We start from the raw sequence: 13,747 nt of genomic DNA, 5'->3' as shown, positions 1-13,747 counted from the left end.
TTCCTCGAGCTCTGATTGTTCCTAGACAGCAACTTCCTGTTCTTCTTGGCAGGAAAAGCCGATCTGTCAAAGCTGGATATGCAGCACTCGGCAGCCTGCACTTGATATTCGTCCGTATTTTCGGTGAGTATGTTTGCATGCATTCTGCAGTATGAATCATTTTGAGCACGTGCGACACGGGACGAGTTATCATCTACATCTATATGGATACCCTGCAAAACACATTTAAGTGCCTGGCAAAGGGTTCATCGAATCACCTTCACAACTGATAATTAATTGAAACCCTCAGCTGCCGACAGGTGTTGTTGATATACTTCGATGGGGACAGCTGAAAAGTGTGCCCCTACTGGGACTCGAACCCAGAATCTCCTGCTTACAAGGCAGACGCTCAATCCATCTGAGCCATCGAGGGCACACATGAACAGCACGACTGCAGGAATTTATCCCTCGCACGCTTCCCGTGAGACTCACATCCCCAACCGTCCACAATCCGCATACGTAATGTACTTAATAGGTATTTGTCCATCCACTCATTACTGGCTCACACTAAGGTGACGATTCCCGTAAGAGTTCCGGCAACCTGTGCGCATTCGCACAGACGAAGGTCAATGGCTGGGTAACGTTTAACCATAGATATGAAGATAGTAACTGCTCTCGAAAGAACAGGCGCCACTGACGACCTTGCAACTCTTCTAGAATACATGATAGACCGGCCGATGTGGCCGAGCGGTTGTAGGCGCTTCAGTCGGGAGCCACGCGACCGCTACGGTCGCAGGTTCAAATCCTGCCTCGAGCATGGGTGTGTGTGATGTCCTTAATTTAGTTAGGTTTAAGTCGTTCTAAGTTCTAGGAAACTGATGACCTCAGATGTTAAGTCCCAAAGTGCTCAGAGCCATTTGAACCATCAGTCCCTATGTTTACACACTACTTACAGTAACTTATGCTAAGGACAACACACACACAACCATGCCCGAGGGAGGACTCGAACCTCCAACAGGGGGAGCCGCGCGAACCGTGACAAGGCGTTGGACACATGGCGGGTACCCCGCGCGGCTCATGGCAGCCGTGACACTGCTTCAAACAATGGACTGTAGAAACTTTTGTAAAGCACGGATTAAAAAAAAAACTTTCTGTTCCAAGAGTCTAGACAAGTACACCTTTAAAAAATGCAACTACAAAGAAATTGAATTTTCGAACGTTTTGAATGAGAACCTGTCCTTATGGAACACCGTTGATCAAATGTCACAGGGATTATATACTCAGGTTTCACATGTGGATTAACACTTTCTAATCAATATCCGGAATGAGCAGGGCTTAAAACTTTGAAGAGTTAAATTTCAAGGGCCGTTCTCTTGTATGCAAATAGTTTCACAGTAGAAATTTCTCTAGTTTTATTTATTAATTAATTAATTTATTTTTTGCTGTAGGTAAAGAAGGATAGCATTGTGAGGAGGGGGAAGGGGGGGGGGAGGAATCTTGCATCTCCCACCTTGGAATTCTCAGTACAGAATTTTTATTCATTACGAGATTCTTAGCCACTTGCAGAAGTGCTTTCGCGTGATTCTGCAAAACTTTTCCTTTAGCCAATCGTAGCAACTATAGGATTCCGTTCCTGCTGCATGACATGTCTCGGAACTTAAACTGACCAACTAATTTGCATAAAGAGCTAGCTTATCATCCGCTTCTTTACTTGCGTAGACCGTTCATGGTCTGCAAAGAATTTTTTTCTTTAATCGTTTTTTTATGTCTTTTATAAACTGCAACACTTTCTAAACTTTCTAAACTTAGCGCCGTTGAAGCATGGTCTTTTACTGAATGATCAAAAAGCAATGCTGACAGCTGGAGTCCAAGGTTTTTGTTAATCAAGCCGTTTGTATTCTTGTGGTGATATCTCCGTACAGTCTTTCATTCCCTAACGCATATTTCTTTATATCTAATTGAGAAGTGAAATACCGGTTTTCATAGATGCAGATTTAAAATATTTTAATATAACGCAATAAATATTTCATTAAAATTTTCATCCCCTTATGCTCGAAGTTCCAAAACCAGAAAAACACGTAGTTTTTAAAAATTGTAACATATTAGCCGAATACGAATTGTCAGATATATTTAGCAATCCTTTCATAATGAACCATTTTCTGAAACATCTCACACCCTTTAGGGGTTGGGTTTTCAAAAACAATTAAACACGTATTCTTCTATTTAGAGCCGAGGAGCCAAATTCAAATCTTCATCCATTTAATTCTAAAAATGCTTTCATAGTGAAATATTTCATAAAACATTACATCCCCTATTTCACTCTATTAGTGAGTTAAATTTCCAAAAGCAACGAAACACATTTTTTTTACATCCAACCGAGATGTCAAATACCTATTTTCATAGATGTAGCTATAAAAATGCTTCAGTAGTTCTTTAATAATGATTTATTTTCAAAAAACCTTCACTAATTATTTTATCCCCCAATGGAAGAATTTCGGAAAATGCTAAAAACCTGTTTCTTTTTTGTATCTGACTGAGACACCAAAAGTCAATTTTCGTAGTTTTGTAGTTATAGCTTCAATAGGGACATAGGGACATATTTAAAAAAGAAGACTTTCAACCCATGTTTCACCCCCATAGGAGTGAAATTTCGAACAATCTCTTCTTAAATGATGCTTTCAGCGTAAGATTTACACCTTCATCAAATTTCAAGTCCGTATACTTTGCAGGTTGGGCTGGAAGGCTATGGGTCAGTGAAACCTGTGCCCCTATTGCACCTTCTTGGAGGTTGTAGTTCCAAAAACAGTGAAACACGTAGTTTTCTATAACACAATATTCATAGATTTCGCTTTAAAAACTCTTTCGCACTGAAATACTTTCATAAAACATTACATCCTATATTCCACCCTCTTAATCGTTGAATGTATCAAAAACAGGTTTTCATATATTTCATGAAACATTTCATCCTCTGTGATATGGGGTATGGTAGTGACACACCAAAATCACAATAGTAATCCGTTGTAGTTGCTACATATTTTATTACAATCAAAAGCATTATAAAATCACAAGGCCAGATCAGTTGGACAAATAATAAATAAATTTCGTTAAGTGGAACGAGCCCCGTAAAACTTGAAATTTGAATATGACTAGGTATATATACTTAGGTAAAGCTTTACTTAAATAGCACAAATGTCCATAAAATTCATAGCAGAACTCTCACTACTTGCAATCAGGGGAGAAACAGATTAAGCGTAAGAATACAGATATTTAACGTTCGGCTTGCCAACTTTCCTAAACAAAACTGTATAAAAATGACTAAAACAATTAAGGGGGTCCTTTAATTTTGACTAAACGGACCTTCAAATTTACTTACTCAGTTGATTAATCAACAATATTCTTAGAATGATTACAACTAGAACATGACTATATGACAATACCCTTAACATAAGGTTGCTTCAATATTTCGTGTGAATTGGCGATAGATGCGAGCAGACCAAGGATTCAAATCAATACAAGAGATCCACGAGGCAGAGAATGACATAGAAATATACTCAAAATGCAATGCAATTGAACTTTGGATGCTATAGTTCAGCACCGGAAAGATGGAATCACGCAAAAGTGACAACATAACCCAAGATGTAAAGGAGAGGACATGGCCTCAAATATCTCTCTGCCGCCGTGGTGCTCTGCTCCCAGTATGCTAGCGTCGACCGCTGCCAGTTATCTCTAACACAACACACATCAAGAGCAGACAATTTTCTGAGACATAAACTACACAACCCTATCTGGAGAACAGGTGAGCAATACAACTGGACTGAAACCAATGAGCCTCCGTGAGTTACTTGGCCAGTGCCAGCCCTTAAACTTTGATTAATAAGATCGCTAAAAATCATACCGAAGTTAAGATGACGAGACTTATCTCCAGGTTCGCCATATTAGTGGCAGAGACAATGAATTGGCGACGCTCTTATCCGTATGTTCGCGGCAGAGTCTGGGGAAGGCAAGGGCCACGTGGAGCCGGATCTGGGGGTCAATTTCCTTCTCTCCGAGACACCCGGCTTCTTCTGCGACTTAGCCGGCAAACAGGCCGAGGACCCCGGGTGGGGACCGATACGGCAGCAGTTGGTGGATGGTGAGGTCTTCGGGGGGTGGGGTGGGGGGGGGGGGGTGTCTTGTGTAAAGGGGAAGACAACCGTGGTGAAGGGAAGGTCTGTATTCCACAGGAACGAGTTAGCATGGCACTCAGATATTTCCACGATTCGGCGGTAGGGGATCATTTGGGGTTCTACAAGACCTTGAACAGAGTTCGGGAACACATGTTTTGGCCCAACCTATATGGCGATGGCATGCGATTTGTTGGCAACTGTGTCCAGTGTAAGCGCGGTAAGCCCGATGTTGGGCCGCACAGAGAACTACTACAGTCGGTTAGCGAGCAGTGTCCTCTGGACCGCGACTCAAAGATCGAAACATCGATCGACGGAAACTGGCGCCAGAAACGCACCAGCTCACTCTATTTCATCCCCTTAGGGGTTGAACTTCCAAAAACACGAAAATACGTATTTTCTTATTTGTAACCTTGAAGTCAAATACCAATTTTCGTAGATATAGCCTTAAAAATACTTCCATAGTCCTTCCATAATTTTTTATCTCAAGATAAAATGTTCACCTACTATTTCACCTCATAGAGGTTAAATTCCCAATAATACTGGAACACATATTTCTTTATTTCTGACCTAGAAACCAGATACAAATTTTCGTCTGCCTAGCTTCAAAATTACCTTAATAGCTACATGTTTCAAAAATCCTTTCATTTCCTGTGTATCCCCCTTAGAGGTGGAATTTCGAAATATGCAGTATAAGCGGTATAAGATCAACAACCTTTCCAAATCTCAAGGTTTATTTTCCTTGGCGGTCTGGACTGTGTGAATTTCATAGTAATGGCCTCCACACACACACACACACACACGCACACACACACACACACACACACACACACACACACACACACACACACACACACACACCACTAACAATGCCACCACCACCTCCTGGGGAAATTTCTGCAGACGCCCTTGTTCCACTGCAGTCATATTTTGCCGACGACCTACATTTAGCAGCGTGGGAGGGATAGTGTCGTGCAACAGACAGTATACTCAGTAGACAACGAACTGTTCGTTGTGAAATCAGGGACATAGGAACCGAGACTGACACAGAAGGTGCTGAAGGTGAAGCACACTAGACTCGTGTCTACCACGGCTTCAAATAGTATCGATTTACTATGAACGGAAGTTCCGAAAAGTGAGCAAGTAATTTTACAGTAAATTCAGTACCGATGGTGAGGATATACAACGAAAAACATTTCTATAATATTTCAGAAATAATGAAACATTCCACTCAAGTCGCGCGGCAGAAAACGCAATGGATATGCTTGCACTTAAGACGGAAGGCCCCACGTGCTTACGCAGGCTTACGACAGGTCGCAAAATTCGGCAGTAGGCGTAAGCCAACCTCTTGTGCTGCCATCTGTTATTGATGCCAGGCATCAAGGTCTCAGTAGTTCGACCATCCACTGGAGAGTAGTTGCTTTATAAGTACTCCGTCTTCAGGCCACGAGTGACCTACTGGGACAGCACCATCCGACCGCCGTGTCATCATCCGTGGATGATGTGAACAGGAGGGGCGGGGATCAGCACACTGTTCTCCCGGTCGTTATGATGGTTTTCTTTGACCGGAGCCGCTACTATTGGGTCGAGTAGCTCCTCGATTGGCATCATGAGGCGGCCTGGATGATCACCCATCCAAGTGCCTTCAACGCCCGACAACGCACTTAACTTCGGTGATCTCACGTGAACCGATGCAACCTCCGCGGCAAGTCCGTTGCTGCAGATATTTTAGAGTAGTTGTTACGTTTCATAATTATCTAGTTTACGGGGAAAATGTAAAAAAGGCGATTGTCACCGAAGCTACAACTAATCTGAATTTCTGGTTAGTTATCAAGTGGTCTTATGTGCAAGCCTGATTTTTTCATCCTTTGCGGTGGGAATGATTCAAACCCGTCATGTTCTTCTTATGAGGTGTTCTATTTATTTTGCACACAATGATCGTTTGTAGTTGTGTTGAGTTACCACCTTGATAAATTTTTGGATGGCGCACGTATCATAACTGAGATCTGCGCTTGCGCTTAATGGCTGAAGGTCAATTAGCGTAATGAGTAGTAGCGAATGTTATAGTAACATGTTTGTAAATTATTTCAGGTAAATTACCTTAGTAGTGTAATATTATCAGTATACCAGTACAGTATGTGGGCCAATTACGTTAGTCATGGAATACTATCCGTATAAGACTATGTCACCTTGATGTCCCGGAATTTGCTTCAATTTTGGAATCCACGAAAGAACTGGAAATTTTCCTTTACACAGCTTTCCATATAATTTCTATTACAGTGATTCAGTCTTGTCTGTCACTCGACTTTTCTGACTGTGAAATAAATTCTATCGCTCATGTGCTTATCACCTCTTCGTGTTTCCATTTGCCGATATTGCGCATAAACACATACATATCTCAACGTTGCTATGTACATTGATGGAACGACACACTTTTCTGTGGCGACACTGCAGTTTAGAGATAGAAAAACCGATCAGTTAAAACGACATGGGTATTTTAGTTCTGAATAACCGATGTCTTTCGGTATTTGTTTGCTCTCGGTTATAACAAGTATCTTTTTATATTTTCCTGATAACCACGTAAAAACAGATATACCAATTAGCCACAGTTGTCGTAGTAAAATTTTTAGTTTTCAAATAAACCTTTTTTTAAAAAAGACGAGTAATTTTTATTCGTAAGATTTCCATAGCTCTTAAATACTGCGTTATTACAGAAAAAATGGGAAAAGTGATGTATGCCACTTTAATAACACTGCTGATAGAAACGAGCAACAAGTGAATTGGTCCAACATTGCCGAGACAATACTGTGCCTGTTATACAAGCAGTGCGCGAGAATGGACGCAGTTTCTCGCTGTTGTCGAACGTCAGTTGTAACACAGAATGGCACCATCTGGAAGCCTGGAAGTATTTTACGATATGCAGTACGAGTGAAGCACAATGGTCGATTTGGTCGACTTGCGACATCATACAAGGAAAAAAGTTAAAATTTTACAAATCATTCATAGTTCGGGATAAAAATAGAAAGTGCCTGATCTGCTGCCTGTGTCTACGTTATCTGCTTTTAGCCGTTAACAGAGAAATTAAAACGAAAAAGAGAGTTCTCCTGCCGCAGTTTTCACTCTTTATCGCTGGATTATACGTAATGCCCGCATAGTGCTGTGATAACCGATTTAAATATAATTTTTGAGCAGAGTTCTAAAAACTAAAATCAGTAGGATAATACTGGCAGTTTTCTGTGGTATAGAAGTACTCGCTATATTTTGAGAGAAACAGCGAACAGCGGACAAAGTTTTATTGGACTATTTAATTTAAAGAAATTAGAATTATATTAATACCGTCAGTTGCTCACGGGCGTTGATAAATATCAACGTGGACAAGTGAAAATGTGTGCCACGACCGGCACTCGAACCCGGGATCTCTTGCTAAAATGACAGACGCTCTATGCATCTAGGCCACCGAGGGCACAGTGTATGGTTCGACTGCAGGGACTATCTCGCGCACGCCTCCTGCGAGACTCACATTCTTACCTTGAATGTCCATACACTACAGTCGTAGAGTCCCACTCCAACACACTCATTCCTCGTGGAAGACATGTCCATATCCATATAAGTATATGGTTCTGGCAACACCAGCCATGACCTTCTTCTGTGAAGATGCACAAGTATTCCCCGAACTGTTACGGGACTTGGTAAGAATGTGTTCCACGAGTAATGAATGTGTTGGTGTGGGACACTACGAATGTAGTGCGTGGACATGGAAGGTGAGAATGTGAGTCTCGCGGGAAGCGTGCGCGAGATACTACCTGCAGTCACACTATCGTCTGTGCCCTCGGTGGCTCAGATGGGCAGAGAGCCTGCCATGTAAGCAGGAGATCCCGGGTTCGAGTCCCAGACAGGCACACATTGTCACCTGTCCCCGTTGATATATATCGACACCCGTGAGCAGCTGACGGTATTAATATAATTCTAATTTCGTTCTGGACGGCTGCAGGTCATCATAAATGTATTTGACGTTTTGATTCCATTTATCAAGAAACTGAGAAAGTAAAAATTTTTATCTTTGTTTGATTTCTACGTTTACAAGAGGAAATAATGTAAATAAAATACTGAAAATCGGTTATTACAAGAACTGGTATTGTGACGGGCTTTAACAATTAGGTTAAAGTGAGGCTGGGAAACTGATAAGAGCCGAAAACCAGTTGTTTGAGCGATAACCGACATTCCCACTGCTGTTGTGAGTGGTAAGATTGACGCGCAAGGACATCTAGAACAGTTTCTCAGAAAGGTTACTGCAACTCTGATGTTCTCAAAATGAACGGGCCAGCCATTGGCGTCCGCGAGGGGGAAGGGGAGGGGGAGGGGAGGAGGTGGGGAGGGGAGGATAGGCAAAAGGGCACTTTCACCCTTCGCCCCTAACCATCCTTGGAATCTGGAGTAAAGAGTTTTTATTCGTTACAGTATACTCATACTCTTCCAGATAAGAATTCTCCACAATACTGCTAAACCTTAGCTTTGACCAGTTGTAGCGCTTATAGAGTTAGGGTCTTGTAGCTTGATGCACCTCGTAACTGACCAGCTGATTTGTACACAGAGTGCCAGTCTCAGAATCATGCACTCCAGCATCGACGCGCCTTCCCCCCTCCCCACCACTGGAAATATTTCTGCAGACTCCAGTCTGCCACTGTGCATATATTTTGATAACATCCTGGTTTTAATAGCATCGAAGGAACAGCATTGTGGAGTAAAGGGTAGACCTAGCACAGACCACACCATTCACAATGAAACGCATCACTTAGTAGATGGTGAAGTACTTTGAAGCTAGCCAGATAGAAACAGAACCTCCTGGCACTGTATCTAACCCAAATTCTAATCTTACACTAATCTCTTGTATGTACCTACCACGCCCTCAAAGAGCCAACGATTTACTATTATCAAAAGTTCCGAAAAATGAGGAAGAAATTGACCCACACTTTTTTCCGTTGTTCATTATTTCGATTACCCCATAAAGGGAATGGACTTGTAGCCACAGGTTACACAAGCGATAAATGGTTTAAAATACATAAAAAGAGATGACAATAGGAAACGATTTTTAAAAACACAATGATGCGGCTTTTACGATTTTTACAGGAAAAAAAATGGATGACAAAATAAAGGTTTTTCAAAAATATGCTGGTGGACAATATTGGGGATTTTTTATCTTTATAGATGACTAGCGGAAAAGCTTGGTGTTGACCAGGCATTTATTTACAGCTGTGCGTCCACGTCCGTACTATGCAGCGTCTGGCCTTGTCCTGAGTTTTTATGACGTATCTCCTGAAACATGTGTCGTACAATGATATAATTTTGTAGGTGCATTCAGCGTCATATGCGGATACTGTCTGCAAAATTTATTGCGAATGTAGTAGCAAAGAAGTAACAAATTTAAATGTCACGAATGCTGTGATCCCCACACACTTGGGTGCAACCAATGTACACAGGATGCTTGGCTCGATCATTATGGCTACCATCACCGCTGGTCGAAATTGGACCACCTGTGTCGACGTAGTGAAAATATAAATGTGCATAACATGGTAAACGTCCATTCTTTCCAGCCATCAGACCTGATCTACGATCAAAAATATCATGTAAAAGTGGTAGGGGCAACGGCCTTGCCGCAGTGGATACACCGGTTCCCGTCAGATCACTGAAGTTTAGCACTTTCGGGCGTGGTCGGCACTTGGATGGGTGACCATCCGGGCCGCTATGCGCTGTTTCCATTTTTCGGGTTGCACCCAGCCTTGCGATGCCAATTGAGGAACTACTCGACCGAATAGTAGCGGCTCCAGTCAAAGGAAACTACCACAACGAGTGGGAGAGCCAGCTCCTCCTCCACCCTCAGTGAGAATGACGTGGCGGTCGGATGGTCCTGATTGGCCACTTGTGGCCTGAACACGGAGTGCTTTCTTAAAGGAGTGCTCCCTACATAAAACTGACAGTCTTGACTCAGGGACTGTCCACGGTAAATGCTGCATTGGACCTACGAATACTATTAAAATAACGGTTTGAGTTCTCTTTAGTTGTCCAATCATCTGAAGTGAGTCCTTATTGAAGTAAGCTGAAAAATAGATTTTATGTTAATGGCGGATAAATTTTATGTTAATGGCGGCAAATTAACTTTACCCTAATGACACACAAGGTCAATGCCGTACTATCACGTAAAGTATTCTCAGATCGAAATGTTTTGCATTACCAAATCTCCAATGTAGATCCATCATACCGCAATTATAATTCTCAAAATAATTTGGAGCTACGTTCAATGCATATTTAAATGCATCTTTCAAAACAATACCAGAATTCTCATTAGATCATCATTATCAGTGCCTAGAGTATTCCTATTATTTCGTCTACCAAAAACCGCGTCTCACTATGGCTTTTTCAGTACGCTGTTTTGTTTTCCACTGCTGACAATAGAAACGATCTGGCAGATGTGACATTGTAGATGTCCAGTATGCGTGTCTTAATGCAAATAAACCGTCTGGAACATTTACCCTTGAACCTCCCTAGAATGGGATTTCATGGAACGTTATTACTTTCCTGTGTCCATTTCTATCACACCAGCTGATCGCCACGACTGGGGAGAGTGAGGAGGGGGTGGGGTGAAAGTTGGCAGCACTTTGAGTGGCAGAAACCTCACGTTTCCGTCATTTGTTTTCATAATGACGTAGTGCCAATTCGTCACATTGGACGCTTTTCTCTCGGAAACGTTTACATTCATCGTCTGGATATCAATGTCGCCTTCTGAGGTATGCAGTCGCACCACTCTGTACGAAATAGGTTCTAAGCTGATGCAGTGACAAGTAACGTCGAAATATATCGTCACCTCGAAATATATCGACACCACGAAATAAATCCACACCCAGAAATAAATCGCCAACCCGAAATAAATCGCAACCTCGAAATAAATCGACACCATGAAAAAAATCGAAACTTCGAAATAAATCGACACCTCCAAAAGACAGCTACATCGAAATGATTAGATATCCCGAAATATATCGACATCTAGACGCATTTCATCTTACCATATACATCGATATCTCGAATCTCACGGACCTCTCGAGATAAAGCGAGGTATAGAAATATATCGATATCTTGAAATATATTGGTACCTAGTAATATAAAGATATATCTAAAAACACAATATCTAGAAATTTATGGATTACTTGAGGTATAGAGGTTTCTTGAAATATATCGATATCTCGAAAGGAATCGATATCTGAAGTACACCGATACACGGAAATATATCGATAGCTCGAAATAAACAGACAACCCGATCTGTTTCGGTATATCAAACTAAATCGATATCTCGACATAAACGGATACTTCGAAATCAATTGATACCTCGAAATAAATGGATGCCTCAATATAGATAGATATCTCGAAATAAATCGACATCTCGATATAATGAGTGCTTCGACATAAGTCGATATATCGAAATGAATCGATAATGGGAAAGAATGGACGTCTTGAAAAAAATCTGTACCCCTAAGAAAACGATTCTCGAAATAAATAGGTATATCGAAATATATCGCTATCTCGATAAATACTGATATCTAGTGGTCGGATATATGTTTCAAGTTGACTTGACATATCAGTATAGTTCGATATACATCAAAATACTTTGGATTTTCAATATACCGATAGATTTCTAGACCTCGGGGAAAAAATCGCCGATCCGACCTCAGTGCAAAAACGCAGACCTAGGGAAAAAACGCCGACCTCGGGGAAAAACGCAGACCTCGAGGGAAAAACGTCGACCTCGGGGTAAAACGCCGACCTCGTGGGAAAACGCCGACCTTCGGAAAACTGCCGACCTCAGGAAAAATCCAGTTCCATTAATTTACACAGACACTAATGTATGTCACCATTAGGTTCTCAAAATACAACCAAATTCCTGCTATTTATCACCTCACACAAAAAGTGGTCGTGACAGAAAAGTCTCGTTCTTTAGAAAGTTTAGAATGAGATGTTCTAAATATTGCAGTTTATCCATTTACAATAATCTACAAGCACTGCACAATGAGAAGAGGCTGTCAACCACAGCACTTTGAAATAGTGGACAGCCAGGAAGACAGAGGTTGCATTGCTGTTTCTAATCCTCTGGTGCTTGAGATTTAGAATCCAGGATTGCCTCGAATGAGAACAGCAATAATGGATGTCCTGCACCAGTGTAGAACTTACTCTGGAACTCCACAGAAAATCACAAGGCACAATTATATCACATCATTCTCAGCAAACTACAGAAGCCTCTAATGGACGTAACAACGTTGTCACCTCCTTCACCAGTGAAAGATCTTAGTAGCTATTGAGTCAAGAGTAGGTGGCCAATTAATAATTTGTTGTTCAAAGCTAACTTCAGTGTATATGGGAATACTCAGTGGACATCTTTAACCATCATATTTTACTGTCTAAGATATGTCAACTTCCCAGACTATAAGTATAAGCAGAGCTTGGTCTTTCCCAATCCGATATTGTTTAGAATGGGTATCAAGGGAATCAGATCCACTGGGCATTTAGAGCAACCTGCTTTAAACAATATGAGCAGGCAGTAGACACAGACACAGAATTTGGAATTTCTCTGTGAAGTGGTTACCTTCATCGTCTGAAAACTTATGTTGTGTGCTGCGCTATGTGGAGGTACTAATAGCAACACAGTAAAACACAGAAGAAGCTTATAAGTTGATGTAATCAGCCAGTAAGAAGCAGTAAACTTTAAGTTTTAGTAATCGATTATTGACTTATTATCCGGCTTTGGTGCCTTGACATTACCGACGACCTTAAGATTTTGCATGAAGAGAGGCCTAAAAGCCACGTTACACGAGAGAATGTGAAAAGTGTTCATATGTAGTAAAAACCTAAGAAATAAGCCCGTTTTCGTCATTTGCTATCAAATCGACGTATTGCCAGAGCGTTACATTGGCAGCTTTTCTCTCTGAAACGGTTACATTTATCGTCTGCAAACTTATGTCGCGTGCTAAGGAATGCAGAGACACTAAAAACAACACAGTAGAACATAGAGGAAGCTTCTAGGTTGATGTAATTAGCCCGTAGGAAACAGTACAATTCAGGTTTTAGTTATCGATTAGTTGGGAGCTCCAATGTTAGGCGCGTAATGGGGCCCCTTAGGGATACGGCGGCTAAGGAGGGGAAGAAATCCAGTGTGCACTTCGTGTGCATTCCGGGAGGAGTCATTCCTGATGTGGAAAGGGTCCTTCCGGATGCCATGAAGAGCACAGGGTGCAGCCAGCTGCAGATGGTGGCACATGTCGGCACTAATGACGTGTGTCGCTTTGGATCTGAGGAAATTCTCTCTGGATTCCAGCGGCTATCTGATTTGGTGAAGGCTGCCGGTCTTTCTTACGAGATGAAGGCAGAGCTGACCATCTGCAGCATCGTTGAGAAAACCGACTGCGGACCTTTGGTGCAGAGCCGGATGGAGGGTCTGAATCAGAGGCTCAGACGGTTTTGCAACCTTATTGGCTGCAGATTCATTGACTTGCGCCATAGGCTGGTGGGGTTTCGGGTTCCGCTGAATAGGTCAGGAGTTCACTACACTCAGCTGGCGGCTA

The 13,747-nt window shown here is 41.9% G+C and overlaps 1 non-coding gene across 1 annotated transcript; it reads right to left on the bottom strand.

Annotated features, from left to right (window-relative positions):
- Positions 1 to 338: 338 nt before the first annotated feature.
- Trnat-ugu (transfer RNA threonine (anticodon UGU)) lies at positions 339 to 413 on the bottom strand. Its single transcript has one exon. It is a non-coding gene; the product is annotated as a tRNA-Thr (tRNA).
- Between the last annotated feature and the right edge of the window lie 13,334 nt (positions 414 to 13,747).

Source organism: Schistocerca gregaria, unplaced genomic scaffold, assembly GCF_023897955.1.
Source record: "Schistocerca gregaria isolate iqSchGreg1 unplaced genomic scaffold, iqSchGreg1.2 ptg000327l, whole genome shotgun sequence".
NCBI lineage: Eukaryota > Metazoa > Arthropoda > Insecta > Orthoptera > Acrididae > Schistocerca > Schistocerca gregaria.
This window is presented reverse-complemented; position numbering and strand designations above follow the sequence as displayed.